We start from the raw sequence: 21,820 nt of genomic DNA, 5'->3' as shown, positions 1-21,820 counted from the left end.
GAGAATGAATCGGTGGATGGAGGGTTCTCCTCTTTGTCTCTCCTCCTTTATATATCTGCCTTTCTAATAGGAATTTTTAAAAAATCAGATTTCTAGATACGAGGACCCATTAGAGCCAGTGCATGTGCTGCGGTGCGTGAGATGACTAGACAGAAGGTTGAGGGAGGAGACGGACTGTGGCCTGGGAAGAGGAGAGAAGCGTATTGGGTCTATCCCAACTCAGAGTCCTGTGGTCTCATGAGGTCCAGCTGCAAGTCTTCCCCTCAAGTCCTTTCCATGATGTCTGCCCCATCCTTCACCCCTTGTTTGAAGCAGCCTGAGTCAGGTTCTTGATAATCAAGAGAGCTTTGGCTGGAAGGGATTAGACAAATTCCCTAATAAGTGCTGTGTTTGAAGTTCCCATAAAGCAGTGATGATTTATTTGGTAAATATTTGAGCTAGTCTAGGCACTGAGGATGTAGTAAGGAACTAGCAAGGATTCAGTTGGAGCAGACAAGATAGAAAATAAATATACCAGCAACTAAGGCATTTTCAGGAAGTAGTGCTATGAAGAAGGAAGAAAACTAAGCAGGTTTGTGTGACAGGTTGCCTGTGGAGTTACATGAGGTGGCCAGTGTTTATGTGTGGACAAGGTGAAGTGTCTTGTATGCACCTGCTGTGTGAAGATGGTGGAACATTGCCGAGCAGTCTGTTAACAGTGTACATGAGTTTGAAGGAAAGAGTGGGTTGTTCAGGACACAACAATGTGGGTAGTACGGCCATCCTCCGCTGCTATCCCAGACCATAAGCAGGGAGCTGGACTGGAAGTGGAGCAGCTAGGACTTGAACCAGCGCTCATATGGAATGTTAGCATTGTAGATGAAGGATTAGTGTGTTATGCCACCATGTTGGCCCCTCTTGCTGAATGGAACATTGAGACCATTACAAAGAGAGAGGGACAAGGGAGTGGTACCTATTGACTTCACTTGCATATTTAAAAGCTCAGAATTTCATATGCCTTATTTAATATTCATAGGCTACCACAAAGGCTTCATTGCTGTAGCCCCTTCATTTATTTAAAGTTTATTTAAAGTCAAAGTTACATAAAGAGAAAATCTTCCATCCCAGATGGTTGAAACGGCCAACATAGGGCCAGGTTGAACCCAGGAGTTTCATTTGAGTTTTAGTGTGGGTGACAGAGGCCCAGACACTTAGGACTGCACTGTTTTTGCAGGCCATTAGCAGGGAGCTGGATTAGAAATGGAGCAGCTGGGACATGAAGCAGTATGCATATGAGGTTGCTGGTACTGCAGGCAGAGACTTTATGCCATGACACCAGTCCTTACAGTTACTGTTAATGATGAAGAATGAGAAGTAAATGACAAAAAGGTAAGTCAGTATTTGAATGTATGTGATTCCAAAGTTGGTTCTTTTAAAATTATTTTTGATGATACTTGATTAGGGTGATAAGAGTCAAGGGCTACAGGAAGGTGGGTGAGATCACCATTTCCACATTATCTTCTTTTTTGCCTTCTCTTCCCTTTCCCTTGGGCATTGAAGCCTAGTTGAAGCCAACTAGTCTCGCTATCCAGCCCACACTGGTGCCAGTGGGTGTGGCAACAAAAGAGAGAGGTATCTGAGGGGACAGGGAGACAGAGAAGCCACACCCAGCCTCCCAAACACCTCTGCACCCTGGAACGGGGGACAGCCACCCGATACCACCCCAAGGTCCCCGATGTGGGGCATGCTCTGAGAGATCTGCTCAACAGGTTTCAATAGTTAAGCAGTTCTGAATCATTGCCAATTTCACCACTCCAGGCACAACAAAATCGCTCCAGACTCCACTGGTTGACATAGTCCACCTTAGAGTCTCCGTTGAGCAGATATTCACTGCCAACACTTGGCTGGGGTAGTGGATCAGTTTGTTCTGTCCTCTGTCATGCATGGTACCAAGTGTGCTCCACAGGCTCCAATGTACTGCCATATCCTCCATGTGCATCTGGATATGCTGTCCACAGCTCTGTCTAAGCCACTGAGGAGGCCCAGCTCTGACTCATGCACTCCACAGTCAGACCATGGAACCTGAAATTCTCTTCATGGATGGGGATCCCTAAAGAAACTAGATTTGAGGTGATCCCAGACCTGATTCTTGTGTGTACCTGCCAATATATGGTCCTGTGCAGTCTGTCACCCAAATCACCTTATACATATGCTGGTGGTTGCAATTGCTGGGTCAGTGGGAGCTGTAGCCTAGTCAGAGTGACCCACAATAACCACCACCAGTCCCACTCCCTGCTCTGGTTCCTGTACATGCCAGTTTGTACAACAAACTGGTCCAGCCTGTCCCACATCCCATTTAGGTCTCATACATGTCCATGGGCATTGAAGCCTAGTTCAGCACATCAAGCCCCACTATCCAGCCCACACAGGTGCCAATGGGTGGCCATACCTGCCCCAGTCCTAATTCTCATGCTCACTAGACAGACTGGCAACCCCAGAGGGAGGTTCCCACTGTTTCCCTAATGGGCTCACTCTGACTCCTGGATCCTGCACTCTCCAAATGGTTCTGCAGGTTAACTTGACAGAAGTCCCAACTCACTGGCGGGTGCTGGCACCAGGCCCTAATCAGTCTGTTCCCATCCCTGGCTCATGCGAACTGGTAGGTGAGACAGCCTAGCCCAGCATGACCTGTGTTCCAACCTGGTTTCTGCACTCGCCTTTGAGCTAAGATTTGCTCGGCCCTGCCCAGTCTGCCCTCTTCCAAAACCAACCCACACACGTTAGCCAACAGTTAAGAGTCCCTACACAGCTTTCCCAACCCTCAGGCCTGGATCATGTGTTCAGCAACAGGAGCTATGACACGCTAGAAAAATTTCCCATGTTCCCCCACTTGGCCCACTCCCAAACCCATATCTCATGCATGCCGGTGAGTGTTAGGCCCTTGCTTGGCATAGCCTGCCCCTCCATCTTGGCCTTATATGAGCTGGTGAATGTTACAATCCAACTAACTCCTGTCGCATCCTGTCTTAGGATGCACATGCGGGTGCTGCAGCCTAGACTTGCCCAGACTATTTTCAGTCCGTGTTCCTGTGTGATGGCAGGTTCCATGGTCATACCTAGCTCAGGCCATCACCAACCCAACTCTTGAGCTAACCAGTGGGATTTGTATTTCCACAGGGTTAGGCCCATATATCCCCCACAGAATCTGCCTCCAGACCTTGTTCTCTAACATGCTGGTTAGTCTCATGGCCCTGCCTAGTGTGACCTGTCCCCTGTTCCAACATTCAGTAAGGTACTGGGATCTAGCCCAGCTGGACAGGTCCCCAGGCCTAGCTTTTGTGTGAATTGGCATGTGGTGGTCAGCAATGATTCATGCCAACAAGCGCTACTCAGGACTCCAATGTGGTCTGGTGTATCAGTCTAACCCATACAGATCTTTTGGACACTCCCCTCTAAACCACCATGTCTCAGCTCCCTCGCTTACGTGCTAGTTTAGTGACCCTGTCATTGGGAGTCCCTCAGGATTCATTCCTTAGCCACATGCGCAGTGGCTTTATCTGTGCTTGTCCCTAGACAATAATTCCACGCCCCCAAGACCCCATAGTTTGCTTCTGGGCAGCCAGCAGGCAGAGCCTGGCACCACTTGGTGCTCTGGCTATCCATAAGCCCAAGATGGTCTTGGCAGGTGGAGCCAGGGAATGATCCTAGCTCTTGAACAATCCCTTTCACAGTGTACTTACTGTGAAGGGAGAAAACTCTCGGGCCTAGGCAAGCCCACTTGGGCTTGGCAGTAGTGGCTGTGGCTAGGGCCCCAAACATTGAGTTCAGTCTGGCTCAGGTACTCCCAGCAGCCTAAAATCTATTCTTAACTGCTGGGCTGTAGTGCTGTGGTGGAATAGGGAGATGTTTAGGTTACGACTTGCATTCAGGATGTTGCTTAGAATTTTTGACTCTGTAAGAGCCCGCATGTTTAGTAGTTTTCTCTTGTGCAAACTGTGTGTAATGGGCCCTACTTGTAACCAAGCCAGACATTGAGCAGAGCGGTTTATAGTTTATAATTGGCTTCCTATTATTGTTGGGTAACTCTCCTGCACATAGCACATTACTCCAGGATTGGTATTATATAAGAAATTTTTAAATTGATTTTATCTTCAGTGCATTAATGTATGGCTTACATTTCTGCAGACACATTAGGTAACCAATCCAGATCTGCTTTTGGACACCTAACTGGATCTGAGCTGCCAGGGGACAGCTTTCATTCAGGAGAGAGAAATCTCTTTCCTGAAACTACTTTTTTTTTTTTCCTGCCTAAGCTTTTTGACTTACTTGCTAAAGCAGCGTATGTTCAGGATCCTTGAAATTGGGATATGTTCTCCATATCATGCTAAAACACACAAATGGGAATTTATTAGTGTAAGCAGATTTAATCACTGTCTTTCTTTTGAAAGCAAATGAGTTGATATTTAAGGAATGTCATGGTAATCAGTCTAATTTTCAGGATGCCCAGTTGTGATGCCTTTTAAAACCCAGAAAACATGAAAAACACGACACAAGTAATGAAAACACTGTAAATGCGCCTGAGTCCTGGAACCCTGGAGGCTGTCGTGCAATTTGCGGAGGATCAGCACAGGTAAAGATTTTCAGTGGATGTTTTTCTGCTCTAGAAGTGCAAAATAGATCACAACAGCATGAAAATATCAATTAATCATCTTCTAATGCCTTTATGCAAATGATTATATTTGACTTTCATTTAGAGTTGCCATTAACACCTGGAACTCTAAGATTGATAACAGGTAAAATTTTAATGAATATATAAATTAAAGATTTGAATCATGTATAGGTTAATTTATAGCACCTTTATTCATTACTGCAAGTTTACAAGTCCTCTTGAAATCTGAAATTATGGGATAAAAATGGAAAATAGAGACAAGGAGACAGCCTTTAAGCTCATCAATATTTTAGTGGTGAGAAAAGATGACTTGGAAGAATAAATTCTGCAAGTTTTTGTGTTTCACAATAACTTGCCTGTATGTTAGGGCAGTGTTCTATGAAGACTTTGATGTTCTGAGGCAATGTTGGTCTTTAAAAAAAATTGTTTATGTTTGTTTATTTGAAAATCAGAGAGATACAGACAGAGATTTTTCATTTACTGGTTAAGTCCTTAAATGCTTGCAATAACTGGGGGTGGGCAGGGCTGAAGCCAGGACTGGAACTCAATCCAGGTCTCCTATGTTGGTATCAGGGAACCAAGTGCTTGAGTCACCACTTACTGCTTTCCAGGGGTGGAAGCTGGAGTCGGAAGTGGAACTGAGAATCAAACTGGCAGTGTAATTGGGTTGCAAGTATCCTAAGCAGTGTCTTTGTTAAAATAAAAAAACAACTATATATATATATAAAATAATAATATCAATGTATAATAAATACTAAATTATGAGAAAACAATAATTAAATTAAAATTTCAATATGTATGTATGTATGTGGAGGATAGAGAGAAACAGAGACAAAGATCTTCCAGTTTAATGGCTGCAACAGCTGGGGCTAGGCCAGGCTGAAGCCACAAGACTGGAACTCCATCTGGCTTTACCACATGGGTGAAGGGGCTAAGTACCTGGGCCAACTTCTGTTACCTACCCAGGCACATATCAGGGAGCTGGATTGGAAATGGAGCAGCTGGGACTTGAACTGGTACTCTTATGTGTTGCCAGTGTCACAACACTGACTGGTGTCGTGGGCTTTTAGCTGGCATTTAACTGCTAGACTAAATGCTCATCCCAACTCTGTCGCTTTGTTTTAAAGATTATTTCTTTTTCACAGAACAAAAGTTGTAATGAGTTTATAGAAGCTTTGGAAAATACAGAAAAGATTCACTTAGAAACCTGTGAATCATTATTAATATGATGCATTCCTACTCTCCCCCATGTAAAATTGTGATTACATGCTTACAAATCTTAATTTTTACAATCAGAAATAGTATTTGCAATTTTTAAAAAGGTTTATTTATTTTTACTGGAAAGGCAAATCAGATTTACACAAAGAAGAGACAGAGAAAGATCTTTCATTTGCTGGTTCCCTCCCCAGATAGCCACAATGGCTGGAGCTGAGCCAATCTCAAGCCAGGAGCTATGAGCTTTCTCTGGGTCTCCCACGTGGGTGCAGGGTCCCAAGGCTTTGGGCTATCCTCCACTGATTTCCCAGGCCACAAGCAGGAAGCTGGATGGGAAGTGGACCAGTTGGGACATTAACTGGCACTTATATGGGATCCTGGTGCTTGCAAGGGAGAAATTTAGCCAATTGAGTCATTGTGCAGGACCTAATATTCGCAATTTTAGCGAAAGCTCACCATGGGCTATGCAGTGTGCTTATGTTTTAGAGATATTATTTTGTGAGTGTAGGAAGAATTCTCTCCATTTGTACACAGAACATAGAAGCAAGCTCAGGGCTGTTAAGTAGCTTATCTAGGAGCATGCTTCTCCCAGATGATGGGACCGAAATTCTAACCTGAAGTGTCTAACTCAGAAGCCCTGATCATTCCCACACCACCGTCTGAGTGCAATCAGGAAGTGGAAACTGTGATGGAGAACGGAACCAGCTTGTCTCTTTGTGACCTCAGAAATGAAAAAGACTTGTTCTCCTATGATCCATGGGAACAGAGGGGCAAGCTTTCTGGGGTCAGTTTGGGACCTTTGCTGTTTGCCCTTCGATAATGCCAACATGACATGGTGACAGTCCACCTGTTACAGTCAGCACCTCTCTGCTGCTCTCCTCTGCTGCCTTTCCCACCACTCAATGCACAGGGTTCCTTGGGCCTTAAAGATCTGCCCTTCAGTTATACTTTCAATCTGTGTGAATTCAGTGTCCTTTAAGCACTGGCAGCTTCTACCACCATTAACTGCGGTGGCCATGACCGTGATAGAATTGCCGTGCTTCTCGTATAGTCAGCAGGTTTAGCAGTGTCTAGGGGAAAGCAGTTGTGTGTCTGTGTGTGTGCGTGTGAACATGTGTATTCATAATGAGGGACATTAGCCATTTGTATCAGCTTACTGTGAATTAAATGTAGAGGCAGATCTACAGAGAGAAGGGGAGACACAGAGAGAGGTCTTTCATCTTCTAGGTAACTTCTAAAATCCTAGCAATGACCAGAGCTGAGCTGATCTGAAGCCAGAAGTTTTTTCTGATCTCCCACCTAGGTGCAAGGGCCCAAGGGATTGAGCCATCCTCTGCTGCTTTCCCAGCCCATAAGCAGAGAGCTGGATCAGAAATGGGGCAACTGGGATTTGAACTGCGACCCCCCTATGGAATGTAAGCAGAGATTTAGCTTCTTACACAATGGCACTGGTCCTGTGATAAACTATTTTATAAACAATACAGTAGTAGGACTCAAATAAACTCCATACAATTTATTTTTATGCATTTTTTTTGGTGATTTTTGCCCTTCTTGTGTCCTAACAAATGGATGGTTGCAATTGATAGGCCCAACATAAATGTTGGCTGATTTTTTCCCCCTTTATGTTAAAAACTCAAAAAGTAAACCAACAAAGAGGATACCAGAATCTTAATCATCAATTGGTCAGGTGACTTTGCATAAGTACCAAGTAAGTTTTCATGACTGTAAGACCATTTTCTTGATTTAAAAAGAAGTGTTGGGCCCAGCACAATGGCGCAAGTGGTTAAAGGTCCTCGCCTTGCACGCCCGGGATCCCATATGGGCGCCGGTTCTAATCCCGGCAGCCCTGCTTCCCTTCCAGCTCCCTGCCTGTGGCCTGGGAAAACAGTCGAGGACGGCCCAAAGCTTTGGGAACCTGCGCCCGAGTGGGAGACCCGGAAGAGGCTCCTGGCTTCGGATCGGCATAGTATCGACCCGTTGCGCTCACTTGGGGAGTGAATCATCGGACGGAAGATCTTCCTCTCTGTCTCTCCTCTCTGTATATCTGCCTTTCCAATAAAAAAAAATAATAAAAATAAATCTTTAAAAAAAAAAAAGAAGTGTTTGGGCCCAGCGTGATAGTCTAGTGCTAAAGTCCTCACCTTGCATGCACCAGGATCCCATATGGGCACCGGTTTGTATCCTTGCTGCTCCACTTCCCTTTTAGCTCCCTACTTGTGGCCTGAGAAAGCAGCAGAGGATGACCCAAACCCTTGTCCCTGCACCCATTTGAGAGACTGAGAAGAGGCTCCTGGTTCGTGACTCAGCTCTGGCTGCTGCAGCCATTTGGGGAATAAGCCAGCAAATGGAAGATCCTATCAGTATCTCCTTCTCCTGCTTCTCTGTATTGGAAATCTGACTTTCCAATAAAATAATTTAAAAATTAATTTATTTATCATTTTATTTTGATAATCTTTACATAGTTGATTAGGACACAAAGGGTCAAGGGCTATGGGAAAATGGATAAGAATATGGGCCCGGCGGCGTGGCCTAGCTGCCTTGAACACACCAGGATCCCATATGGTCGCCGGTTCTAATCCCGGCAGCTCCACTTCCCATCCATCTCCCTGCTTGTGGCCTGGGAAAGCAGTCGAGGATGGCCCAATGCTTTGGGACCCTGCACCCATGTGGGAGACCCGGAAGAGGTTCCTGGTTCCCAGCTTCGGATCGGTGCAGCACTGGCCGTTGCGGTCACTTGGGGAGGGAATCATTGGACGGAAGATTTTCCTCTCTCTCTCTCCTCCTCCTCTCTGTATATCTGACTTTGTAAGAAAAATAAATAAATATATCTTGATTTGTTCTGTCCTCTGTCCTCTGTTGTGGTACCAGGTGTCCTGTGCATATATACATGTCCTCCATGTGCACCTGGATCTGCTGTCCACAGCTCCATCTGAGCCTCTGTGTTTGTTTATATTTATTTGAAAGAGAGAGAGAGAGAGAGAGAATTTATGCACTGGTTCACTCTCTAAATGTCTGCAATATCCAGGACTGGGCCAGACCGAAGCCAGGAACCAGTGACTGTGTGTAGTCTCCCACACTGTGGCAGGGGCCCAAGCCCTTGAGCCATCATTGCTGCCTCCAGGATGTGGCAGAGGACAGCGCAGGACTTGCCCTCAGGCATTCAGATATGGGCTAGAGGTGCTACAAGCTGTAGCTTGCTCACTGTGTCGTACTCTCTGCCTCCCTCTGCTTTTGTGTGTGTGTTGTTTGAAATACGATAGCTGTAAACAAGACATTTTAAAAAGTATCTTCTTACTTATTTGTTTGAAAGAGTTACAGAGAAAGAAGGAAAGACAGAGGGATCTTTTATTCACTTTTTTTTAAAAGATTTATTTATTTATTGGAAAGTCAGATATACAGAGAGGAGGAGAGACAGAGAGGAAGATCTTCTGTCCGATGATTCACTCCCCAAGTGAGCGCAACGGCCGATGCTATGCCGATCCGAAGCCAGGATCTTCTCCCACACGGGTACAGGGTCCCAAAGCATTGGGCTGTCTTCAACTGCTTTCCCAGGCCACAAGTAGGGAGATGGATGGGAAGTGGAGCTGCTGGGATTAGAACCGGCGCCCATATGGGATCCCGGAGTGTTCAAGGCGAGGACTTTAGCTGCTAGGACACGCCTCAGGGCCCCCACTGATTCACTTCTTAAGTAGACCTAACAGCGAGGCTGAAGCCAGAAGCTTCATCTAAGCCTCCCCTGTGGGTGATAGAAGCCCAAACACGTGGGTTTTCTGCTGCTTTCCCCAGGCCATTAATGAGGAACTGGAGTAGAAGCAGAGCAACCAGGACATGGATTGGCACCTGCATGGTGTCTTTTCCCTCTCTGCCACAACGCAGGCCCCTAGATGTGATACATTTTTGAATTAAGTTTGTATCAAAAATGTTTCCCTTTACTTTTAAAAAAAAGATTTGTTTTTATTTGAAAGGCAGATTTATAGAGACAGGGAGGGAGAGATCGTCTATCTGCTGATTCATTCTTGGCCAGACCAAAGCCAGGAGTCAGGAGCTTCTTCCTGGTCTCCCACATGGGAGTGGGGTCCCAAGGATCTAGGGTACAGCAGTGGAGCTGCTAGGGCATAAACCAGTGGGATGCCAGCACTTGAAGGAGGAGGATTATCCTATTGAACCCCTTTCCTTTACTTTCTTAAGTCTACAAAAACCGATTCTCTAATCTGTTTCATTTTCTATTTCCATGATGTAATTACACACCCCCATGGCTGATATGTTGAAACAGAGTTGGGAAGTGAGTCGGCAGCACCTCACCGTATTTTGACTGTGGTCACAAGCACAGGTGGGAGAAATCCTCTTTCTTTCCTGCCCTCCCTTCTGCTGGCATCCTAGTTATCCATTCATGTGGCCATCTGTGGGACCTTCCAGTGACCTTGTAGGGCAGCAGCTGCCCAATGTATTTGGTAAAAGCCTTGGGGGCTGCAGTCAGCCTGCCAAGCACCCACTCCTAGCTCTGCCATGTAGCAAAACTCCTTAATCTTGAGGTCTTCCCCCTGGTCATTCATGGTTTCAGCTTCCTGAAATACAGCCGGGGTGATGACAGAGACCACCTTATAGGCAAGAGTGGAGTATACTGAGTGAGGCATCTACGAAGCAGCATGACACAGAAGAGGCACTGAGAAAGTATTTGTTGAGCTAGCTGTCTGTCTATGTCAGCACAGCGCATCAAAGATGCAGCTGCAGAGCCATTTCCTGGAGCTGCTGGCCAAAGCACTGCGCCAGATGGCTTCAAACAACAGGAACCCGATCTCTGGAGGCTGTCCACCTGTGGTCAAGGTGTCCACAGGAGCACACATCTCTGTCTTGGGGCCTCTTCCTGCTGGCCAGTACTAGTACTGCCTGACAGCCCATTGTGCCCCTCCCATTCCAGCCTCCATTGCCGAGTATCCCTCCCTACGTGTCCCCTGTGCTCACTAGGCTGTCCTTAAGACAGCAATCATGTTGAATTAGGGGCCTGGTGTGACCCCAGTTTAAATACATTTACAACCTTACTTCCAAATAAGGCCACCATCCTAGGTGCCAGCAGCTGAGAATGGGCCTAGTTGGCTAGAGTGCAATTCATTGTGGCCTGAATGTTGGAGTCTCCCACCCCCAAATCACATATGTTGAAATCCTAGTAGAGGGTGAGGTAAGGAGGGCTTAATATTTTGGGGAAAGAGACCCCAGAAAATTCTAAGAGGACAGGGGATGGGGAGACATGGGCCATGGACCAAGAAATGGACCAACTTTAGACAAGGCAAGGGGCAGCATCATGAACTTGTACTTCCTGCCCCGCTCCTAGAACCATGAGCACCAAGTTCCTGCCATGGAGATGGCCCTAGTTCATGGCATTTGGGATGAAAGCCACGGGCCAGCTCACAGCAGGAAGGGCCTCTGGTTCGAGGCTCTGACATGCTCTCTGAGGGGTGCGCCTGGCAGGGCTGTGGTTACCTCCTGTGCCCTCTCACCGCTGTCCGAGTTTCTTCTGTCTTTGAGCCGCCTTCTGAGTCCACCTTTGTCTAGCCCCACTGGAACTCTCTTCTAGGCAGTCGGCTATCAGAGTGATCTCAGGGTCTTCAGGGAAAAGGTGCTTCTGACTCTAGTTCCTTCCTGCCACTCTACCTGGCACCTTAACCACAGCCTAGAAACTCTGCTGTAGCTTCAACCCATCTGCTGCTTCACTCCCCAAGTGCCCAGAGCAGCCAGAGCTGGGCTAGGCTGAAGCCAGGAACTCTGTCTGAGTCTCCCATGCTTGGCAAGGATCCAAGTCCTTGAGCCATTTTCTGCTGCCTCCCAGGGAGGGCATTGGCAGGGAGCTGGAGCTGGAGCAGAGCTGGGACCCTCTGATGTAGGAGGCGGTGTCCCAGTCAGCACCCTGGGCACTGTGTCAGCTGCCCGCCCCAGAGAGGGACCTTTTTAAAGTTCTTGAGGTGTGTGGTTGAACTTGGTGTAAGGGCCACACCAGAGGCAGCCTCTAGGACATCTCGCTACACTCAGGGGCTGGGTTCAGAAACACAAAAACCTCAGTTGTGTGACATCACATTGCCCCTTGTGAGGGCAATTCACCTGAGTTGGGATGAGACAGGCTGATTGGGAGCATGGCCCACGTCGGAGGACGTTAGAGCTGAGAGAGTCTGGCAGCATCTACCCCAGCAGATCCTGCCGGGCCTAGGAGCTCCCTCACCTCCTGAAACAGAACCCGCAGCCATTCTGCCTACCCCATCTGATGGAGCACCTTGGCCCCTGTGGATTTTGGAGAGAACTTCTTGGATACAGACACCTGCTGCATGGTGTGCTTGGGCACTACTTTGTGCCTCAGTTTCTTCATCCATAAAGTGGTGCCCATGCCACATGTCCTTCATGGGATTGTTTTCAAGTCTGAGTGAGAATATAAAGTGAGCTTAGCACTACAGTTTTCTGACTGGGGGGAAAAAAAAAGGAAAGCACTTTATAATGAGGAATGTTTTCAACTTGGAAATACCGAGGCGTGATTATGCTAGCAACTGAAATAGATGTTCACACCCGACGTGGAAGCATCATGCAGAAGCCTTAGCCACAGACGCAGGCTGACCCGGGTGTACTGCATCGCAAAGCTAGGAGCAGCGCTGTTGGCCGTGCGATCGCCTGAAATCCCTTGGTGGACAAGCTCCCAACTGGATCAGATCCCTTGGTCCTTGCTGGTGCTGCGTTCCTATGAAATATTTTTAGCGACCACACTTGCATATGAAATCAAGTTGAGTTGTAGGCTTAAGACGATTTTTTCCATTTTCATAAATGTACAGTGTAGCACAGGATTTTCTTTCTGAAAAAAAATGTATTTATTTCAGAGAGTCATGGACAGAAGGGGAGAGATAGAGACACATCTTGTATTCACTGGTTCACTCTGCAAATGTCTGCAATAGCTGAGCCTAGGCCAGGCTGAAGCCAGGAGCCAGAAACTTACTTTGGATCTCTCATGTGAATGGCCATCACCTGCTGCCTCCTGGAGTGTGCGTTAGCAGGAAGCTGAATCAGAAGCAGAGGAGCTGGGACTCACACCGGCATTCCAACATGGGGTGCCAGTGCTGTAGGTGGTGGCTTAAGCTGGTATGCCACAACGTCTTGCTTCATTGCCCCTAAGGGGTTTAAACATGTATTTATTTTCTTACTTGAAAAGTGGCATTACAGAGAAAGGTGAGACAGAGAGAGAGAGATCTTTCATCCGTTGGTTTACTCCCTAAATGGCCACAATGGCCAGAGATGAGCTGATCCAAACCCAGAAGCAAGGAACCTCTTCCTAGTTTCCTACATGGGCACAGGTGCCCAAGGACCTGAGTCATTCTCTGTTGCCTTCCCAAGTCATTGGAAGGGAACTGAATCAGAAGTGGAGCAGCAGCTAGGGCTCAACTTGGTGCCAATATGGGATGCTGATGCTGCAAGCTGAGGCTTAGCTTGCTATGCCATGGTGCTGACCCCATGCCATGTACTTACCTTTTTTTTTTTTAAGACTTATTTATTTTTATTGGAAATTTAATTGGAATTTTTTGTTAGAAATTTATTGGAAATTTAAATTCAGATTTAACAGAGAGAAGGAGAAACAGAAAGATCTTCCATCCACTGATTCATTCTCCAAACGGGCGCAGTGGCCAGAGCTGAGCTGAAAGAAGCCAGGAGCCAGAAGCTTCTTTTGGGTCTCCCATGCAGGTGCAGGGTCCCAAGGCTTTGGCCCATCCTTGACTGCTTTCCCAGGCCACAAGCAGGGAGCTGGATGGGAAGTAAAGCAGCTGGGATATGAACCAGTGCCCATATGGAATCCTGGTGGTTGCAAGGGGAGGAATGTAGCCACTGAGCCATTGTGCTGGGTTCAAAATGATGCTAAAATGGGGATGGTAGCAAATTCTGTGGCCTGCCCTGTGGGCCTCTTCTGCTGAAATCTTCTAGTGTATCTTCTAGTGTCAGCTGCTTAGGTCCCTGGGGCTTCACCTAAATCAGCTGGGCCCCCTAGCCAAGTGCTTAGCATGACTTAAAGCGGAAGTGCTCCTTGTTTGCTTGTCTCTTGTCTCCTCACTAAACTGTAGGCCATGCGGGGCAGAGGCTTCAGCAGCCCCATTTGCCATGATGTTTCTGGGACTAGCACAACACTGGTGAGCGTCACCTAGTCATTTCTAGATAAGTAAATAATGAACTGATCTGAATCCTTCCCCATAACGTTTTTGCATCATGAAGTTCTCATCTTTTTCAGGCAACTAAAATGAAGCCAGTAGGCTGGGAGGGTTAAGGAAAGAGAGAACCATGAATACGGGAAAGCTGGAGAAGGGCCTTGTGGGGTGTGTGTGTGCAGATGTCTCTGGGGCCCCACAGCCTAAACTGCTCTCTGCATGAGGCACGTGTGTGCAGGCATGCGCCTTGTTTGTTAGAATAATGAAAACATAGAACATTTCCTTCTTGAGCTCCATATGATAAGATTCCTTTAAACAGAACAAAACAGAGACTACTGTTATGATGCAGCCACTGTCTATGAGAAGAAAGAGAGGAGACAGACACAGAGATCTTCCATCTACAATGGCCAGGGCTGGTCCAGGCCAAAGCCAGGAGAACTCAGTCTGGACCTCCCACATGGTGGTAGGGAGCCAGCTACTTGGGCCATTCTTTGTTGCCTTCTAGGGTCTGCCTTAGTAGGAAGCTGGAGTCAGGAGTGGAGCTGGGACTGGGAAGTGAGCAGTGTTGCACCAAGCACCTGTCCCTAGGATTTTCTGTAAACAGAATCAGAGAGGGTACATATTTTTCTGTCTATTCTTTTTCAGCCTGTCTGTTTTTAGAGGCTTCCTCCCATTCCCTGCTCCCCTCCTGGCACCCCACCCCAACCCTGGTTGCCGCAGCTGGCTGCTGAGGAGGATTCAGCTGATGGGTTCTGCTGCCTTTGTATGTGTTCATCTCCTGATGGACCTCGGCTTGGCTCCAGCTTGGGTCACTGTAGAGAAAGCAGCTGTGAACACTCATGCACATGCCAGCAGGGACATCTGTACTTTCTGGTCCCTGGAGTGAAAACCCAGGACAGGAGCGACTGGACCTCAAGTTTCTCTGATGCCATTTTTATAAAAAGATTTATTTATTTTTACTAGAAACTCAGATATCCATAGAGGAGGAGAGACAGAGAGGAAGTCCTTCTGTCCACTGATTTACTCCCCAAGTGGCTGCAATGGCCGGAGCTGAGCTGATCTGAAGCCAGAAGCCAGGAGCTTCTTCCAGGTCTCCCACACAAGGGGGGCTGCCAGGATTAGAATCAGTGCCCATATGGAATCCTGGTGTGTGCAAGGCAAGGACTTTAGCTGCTAGGCTACCATACCAGACCTGATGCCATTTCTTTTTAAAGATTTTTTTTTATTGGAAAGCAGATATACAGAGAGGAGCAGAGACAGAGAGAAAGATCTGTCATGTGCTAGTTCATTCCCCAAGTGCCCCGCAAAGGCTGGAGCTGAGCCTATCCAAAGCCAGGAGCTTCTTCTGGGTCTTTCACATGTGTGCAGGGTCTCAAGGCTTTCAGCCATTCTCTACTGCTTTCCCAGGCAAACTAGTACCCAAATGGGATCCAGGCAGATGCGAGGTGTGTATTTATCCACTAGGCTATTGTTCCAGGCCCTCTGATGCCGTTTTTAATAATAGATTTCTTGTTTTCACTTAAGCCAATCATTTCAGGATGAGCCAAGGTCCCTTGCAGAAACCAGAGACACTTCCCTCATCCTTAGGTTCCTTCAAACTCCCAGACCCAGGTTAACCGAATTGGGAGCCAGGGTGGAGTAGGGGATTGCACCTGCTGACTTCCGCATCATGACTGCTCATATCTTGTCTCTAGAGAGTCTTGGTTAAGGGAGTTTTTTGCTGTGTTCCCTCCACCTCTGCATAGGAAAGTTGAGTGCAGGAGAGACAAATGTAGCAAGGGACTTTAGACAGGAAAGGACTGGATGGAAAGAGGAGCTGTGGGGACAAGCTGAGGGCAAGACTGGCCCATGTTGGCCAGCATGGTGTGAGTTTAATTTAATTTTGAGAAAGGAACGCCTTCAGATGTGAGAGTGGGTGTTGTGTTCTAGGAAGTTTTTCTCTTCTCTAGTCCCTTGCATGTCCTCCCAGAGATTTGCATATACAAATATTTGCAAGCATAAGTGGATATGTACATTGTGTGTATGTGTGCATAGGATTCTTCTTACACAGTGCTAACAGACTGAATGCATCACTGAACACCTTTCCCCCCTCATTCATATATCTCAGCGCTTAGTTCAATAAAAAGGGTCTCTTTTTTCAAGATTTAGTTTTTAGGGGTTGGTGGTATGGCACAGTGGGTTAAGCTACTGCCTTGGATACTGTCATCCCGTATGAGTGCTGGTTTGAGTCCCAACTACTCAACATCCCATCCACCTTCCTGCTAATATGCCTGGGAAAGCAGTGGAAGATAACCCAAGTACTTGGGACGCTGCCTTCAGCATGGGAGACCCAGAGGGAGTCCCAGGGTCCTGCTTTGATCTTGTCCAGCCCTGTATGTTGCCACCATCTGGGGAGAGAACCGAAAGATTTTGTTGTATCTCTCTCTCTCTCTCTCAAATATGAAATGCCAAGTGACAGAGGGGGAGAGAGATTTGGGATCCACTGGTTCGCCAGGGCTGGTCCAGCCAGGTACATAATCCGGGTCTTCTATATGGGTGGCAGGGGACTCAAGCACCTGAGCCATCCTCTGCCACCTTCCAGCTGTTAGCAGGAAAACTGAATGGGAAGCCAGTTCTCAAATCTGTGCTCAGCTATGGAATGTGGGCACCCCAGGTGGCAGCTTGATCTGTGCCTATGCCTCCACATCATTTTCCTGAGTTTCTATAGACTTCATTATGGTTATTTAGCTAGTAGAGGCCTTGACCTTGACATTGGTGGGCCGTAGGATTGGAGGGTGAATGGTTGTTTTGCTTGCATGGTAAATACTGACAGAGTTGAGGTGACTCACACTTGACCTACTGAACTATCAGATGATCTCAGTGAGGGTCGACTGAAGGCAAGGCAACGGGTCTAAGCACTCGATATGCCAATGGATATGTAGAGGAGTGCATCTTCCATTTTGGTCTTCTTAAGAATCACCTGGGGAACTAATTAAAAGTGCGGCTGAGCAGGCTCCCGCCTCCTTGCCTGCCCCAGAAATTCGGATTCATCAGAGCTGGAAGAGGGGGCACAGGGGGCTTTCAGACAGACTTTCTCAAACAGTTTTCAAAAATTGAGCTCCACAAAGGAAAACAGCTTCCTGCTGACGTGCAATTCAACAGCTCATTAATTTGAGCTGTTAAAATCAGTTTATTCCTGTACTTAAAAAAAAAGATTTTATTATTATTTATTTGAAAATCAGAGTTAGAGAGAGAGAAACTCTTCCACCTGTTGATTCACTCCCCAAATGACTTCAGAGGGCCAGGGCTGAGCCAGGCCAAAGCCAGGAGAGAGGAGCTTCTTCCAGGTCTCCCACGTGAATGCAAGGACCAAGGACTTGGGCCATCCTCTGTTACTCTCCCCTTAGCAAGGAGCTAGCTCAGATTGGAGCAGCTGAGACTTGAGCTGATGCCCACATTGGATGCTGGCAGGGCAGGCAGCAGTTTAATCACAAAACTGGCCCTATTCAAACACATTTTCAGCTAAAAAGCAAACAAACAAAGCAAAACAAGAAACTTTCTCAATAAGTCCAGAAGAGTGTGTAGTGCCATCCTTGCCTCCCAGCTCATTCTTTTTCTCTGTGTTGTAGAAAACGTTCTTTTTGCCAGTAGCCACCCTCAAAGGAACATGCGGTCTCTAGCTCACTGCAGAGTGAGGAAATAGGCCCAGCCGTGGTCCACCTGGATTCGCATTATCCTGGTCAAGCTACTAGGATCTATTTTGTAGAGAGAAAAACTGAGGAAAACCACTGTCAGCCCATCGGGCTTCCTTACATTTCATTGGACTCCCCCCTCACTATCTCTCTTTCTCACTTGTTAATCACTTAAAGATCCAACCAGAATTGTGGAACAGCATGTTAAGCTGCTGCCCTGTGATACTGGCATCTCATATTGGCAAAGATCCAAGGCACTTCCCATCTAGCTCCCTGATTGTAGCCTGGGAAAGCAGTGGAAGATGGCCCAAGCCTTGGGACCCTGCACTCACACTGGGGACCTGTGGGAGCTTTTGGCTCCTGACTTTGGATCAGCTCAGCTCTGGCCATCGTGGGCTACTTGAGGAGTGAACCAGCAGATGAAAGATCTTTCTGTCTCTGTAGATCTGTCTTTCCAATAAAAAAAAAATCTTTAAAAAAAAGTAATATATGAGACCTTCATATGCTTTATTGGATTGTCTAAGTCCTTGCTGGGCTTCAAATTCCTGCTAATGAGCCGCTCTGGGAGGCAGCAGGTGACCTCCTGATCTTGGGTCCTTGACATAGTGTGAGAGACCCAGCACTCAGTTCCAACCTGGCCCAGTCCTGGCTATTGTTGGCATTTGGAGAGTGAACCAGCAGTTGGAAGATCTCTCGCTCTGTTACCTTTTCTTTTTTCTTTACTCCAAGTCTGGCCATGTTCTGCCCGCCTGGAGTAGAGACAGCCTGGAGCAGTCACATGCACTCACATGGCATTAGCACAAAGCAGCATTTGTTGGGGGAAAAAAAGAGGCCTCTGAGGTTCTGGAGTTTTTTTTTTTTACTGCCACAACATGGATAGGCCCACCCTGCCCAGCTGGCACAGGGCCCTTGGATGTGTCCCCTGACCTCTTGCAGCCACAGCTGTCCTTGTCTCTGAAAGAGGAGGCCAGGGTGCTTCCTTCAATATTGGAATTGTCCTGAAGAGTTGCTGAAAGCAGCAGACGGAGCCCTTGGTCTAGTCCTTGGTACTTGGCTGCTGTTTATCAAACACTCGCTGGAAGCTCAATCCATTCAGCACCTGGGAGAGGCCAGACACACATGATGTCCTGTTAAAGCAAATAGAACAGCAATGTCCTTTGCATTATTCACTCAGCTGAGAAGGCAAAAACAATCCAATATCCACTGATGAATGAAGGGCTAGACAGAGTGGTATGTGTGAGAATACTTCTGACAGCTCGTGCCGGCTGCTGTTGGGTCTGGCCTGCACTCCATCAGAGGGCTTGGGTTTGGTACCCGTCTCCAAATCCTGACTCCAGCTTCCGGCTAATGCAGATCCTGGGAGGAAACAGTGATGGCTTAGGCACGAGTGACAGGTACTTTTGAGTTTTTGGTCCTGGTTGCAGCCCAGCTCAGCTCAGGCTTTCTGGGCATTTGGGAAGTGAATCAGTGGATGGAAGCTATCTCTCTGTCTTTCAAATGAATATTTTAAAATTTTCTGTAAGGTGTTCACAGGAAAATGGAATTAAAATAAATGTTTTGATGCACAAAACATTGATATCCTAGCATAGGTTTTCCGTAAGATGCTATTCCCATGAACTTTTGGACAACTATGGAGCATTCCAAATGAAGGGAGTGATGACACATGTTGTAACAGGAAATCAACAAGTCAGATTGTGCAATTTCACTAGCAGGGCTAGTGAAAAGTCACATTTGTAGTGGAATAAAGGGAGTGGCGAGGAAGCAGTAGGAAGTCAGTGTTGCAGGGGTGCAGAATACAGTTCCGGAAAATGAAAGGAAATGGTGGTGATTATGGTACCGCCTCATTGTACACCTAGAACTGGTTGAAATCATATGCTGCATGTCCTTTGTATTTATTACTGTAAGAAAAAGCAAGATTGGAGCTGGCATAGTGGCTCAATTAGCTAATCCTCTACCTACAAGTGCTGGTATCCCGAATAGGTAATGGTTCATGTCCTGGATGCTCCACTTCCCATCCAGCTCCCTGCTTATGGCCTGGGGAAGCAGCAGGAGGATGGCCCAAAGCCTTGGGACCCTGCACCCGCATGGAGACTCCTGACTCCTGGCGTTGGATTGGCTCAGTTCTGACTGTTGTAGCCATTTGAGGAATGAACCAGTGGATAGAAGAAGTTTCTGTCTCTTCTCTCTGCAAATCCAATCTGCTTCTCCAATAAAAATAAATAAATCTTAAAAAAATCAAAAAGTCAGGTAGAGCTTCATTTTCCTTGAAAAAAGAAATATCACGCACATTCCTCTCTCGGGTCACTGTGTGTTGGGCAGAACTCATCTCAACGCTTTGTCATAAACTTTGATCCTTTCCTGTACTGGGATTTTTGGTTACACAGGTCACACCTGGTCATTACTAAAAAAAAAAAAAAAAAAAGCTAAAGTGCAGATTAGCAGAAAGCAACAGAGTGCACCCTGCCCCCCACCTTGGCAAGCCCAGCTGGTGTGTGGTATGTTTCATTGCCAATCTTTTCAAAGCACCTGCACATAAAATCATGCATGCCTCTGCAGATCTTCATACAGACTCACATTAAAACTTAAAATCAGGTCATGGCACACAGGCTATTCTGCTATGCAGCCTGCTTTTCCTGCTCAATAATAAATACACGGATGGCTCTCTCCACATCAATGAGTACAAACCTGCATCATAATTTCTGACTGCTGCCCAACATCACTGTGTATTTGGATGTAACATTTTTGTTGAATGAGTTTCCCATGGATGACATTTAAGTTGATCTTGTGTTTTGCTGTCATAAGTGACCTTGTGGCAAACACCGTCACCATAGGAGCTGGGGTGTTGATACACCTCACCCATCCGTCACTTTCTGGATGGAGAGGTCTTTTGCAGTTTTGAAGAGAGTCTTATGTAACCAGATGCAGAAGCTGACAGGTGGGAGTGAGATGGCAGCAAGCTGAAGGGATCAGGTCTGAGGGGGCGGGGATGGGGGATCAGCAGTGTCTGCCACACCAGGCACCAACATTCCTGGGGCTTGGCCTCCACGAGTGACCAAAATCTTTTCATGCTCAGCCACACTCCTCCTTGGCCCCAGCTATAGCTGGAAGCAGCGTTGAAAAATGTTGTTTTGTCTTGTTTTGTTTGAGGGGGTGGGTGATGCTGTGGCATAAGGGTAAAGTCTCTCCCTGTGACAACAGCCTCCCATATGGTTTCCAAGTCACGGCTGCTCCACTTCTGAGCCAGTTGCCTGCTAATGTGCCAAGGAAAGCAGTGCAGGATGACCTGAGGACTTGAGCCCTGCACCCACGTGGAAGACCTGGACAAAGCTCCTGGCTCTGGATCCTCCCAGCTCCAGCTGTTGCGGCCATTTAAGGAGTGAACCAGAAGATGGAAGATCTCTTTCTCTGTTTCTTTCTCTCTCTCTCTGAAACCTCACCTTTAAAATAAATAAATCTTTTTATTTTAAAAGTTTTTTTGAAAAAATAAAGAAGTACTTATTTGGAGGCAGAGGGACCAAGAAAGAGAGAGGTCTTTCACTGGCTGGTTTACTCTCCAAATTCCTGTTCATAGTCAGGACTGGGCCAGATCAAAGGCAGGAAACTGGAACTCAGTCTGGGTCTGCTACGTGGTGGCAGGGACCCAAGAACTTGAGCTATTACTTGCTGCCTTCTGGGGTCTACTTCAACAGAAAGCTTGAATCGGAAACGGAGCCAGGAGGCCAGAGTTGTGGCCTAGTGGGTAAGCATTTTGTGTTGGTGTTGGTTCATGTCCTGGCTGTGGTACTTCTAACCCAGCTCCCTGCTGGTAGCCTGGGAAAGGCAGTGGAGGATGACCCACAGATCTGGGCCGCTGATACACATGTGGAGGTCTGGAGGAAGCACTTGGCTCCTGGCTTTGGTGTGGTTCACCTGTAGCCACTGTGGCCACCTAGAGAGTGAACCAGAAAATGGAGGATGTGTCTCTCTGTTAACTCTGACTTTCAGGTAAGTGAATAAATGTTAAAAAAAAAAAAAAAGAAAGAAAAGGAGCCAGGGCATAAACCAGGTATGCTGACGGGATGCTCTGCAGCATGCCTGCCCCAAAGTGGCGTCTACATGTACTCATAGGCTGTGTCTTCTTG

At 47.0% G+C, this 21,820-nt stretch overlaps 1 long non-coding RNA gene across 1 annotated transcript; it reads left to right on the top strand.

Annotated features, from left to right (window-relative positions):
- Positions 1-21: 21 nt before the first annotated feature.
- Positions 22-20,918, top strand: LOC121152186. The gene is made up of 3 exons (XR_005883246.1): positions 22-1,368; positions 4,478-4,609; positions 20,898-20,918. It is a non-coding gene; the product is annotated as an uncharacterized LOC121152186 (long non-coding RNA).
- Positions 20,919-21,820: the final 902 nt, after the last annotated feature.

The sequence above is a fragment of the Ochotona curzoniae genome, unplaced genomic scaffold, assembly GCF_017591425.1.
Source record: "Ochotona curzoniae isolate NIBS_2020 unplaced genomic scaffold, NIBS_Ocur_1.0 contig_2404, whole genome shotgun sequence".
Classification (NCBI taxonomy): domain Eukaryota; kingdom Metazoa; phylum Chordata; class Mammalia; order Lagomorpha; family Ochotonidae; genus Ochotona; species Ochotona curzoniae.
The sequence above is the reverse complement of the archived record's forward strand: the minus strand, read 5'-3'. Positions and strand labels throughout refer to the sequence as shown.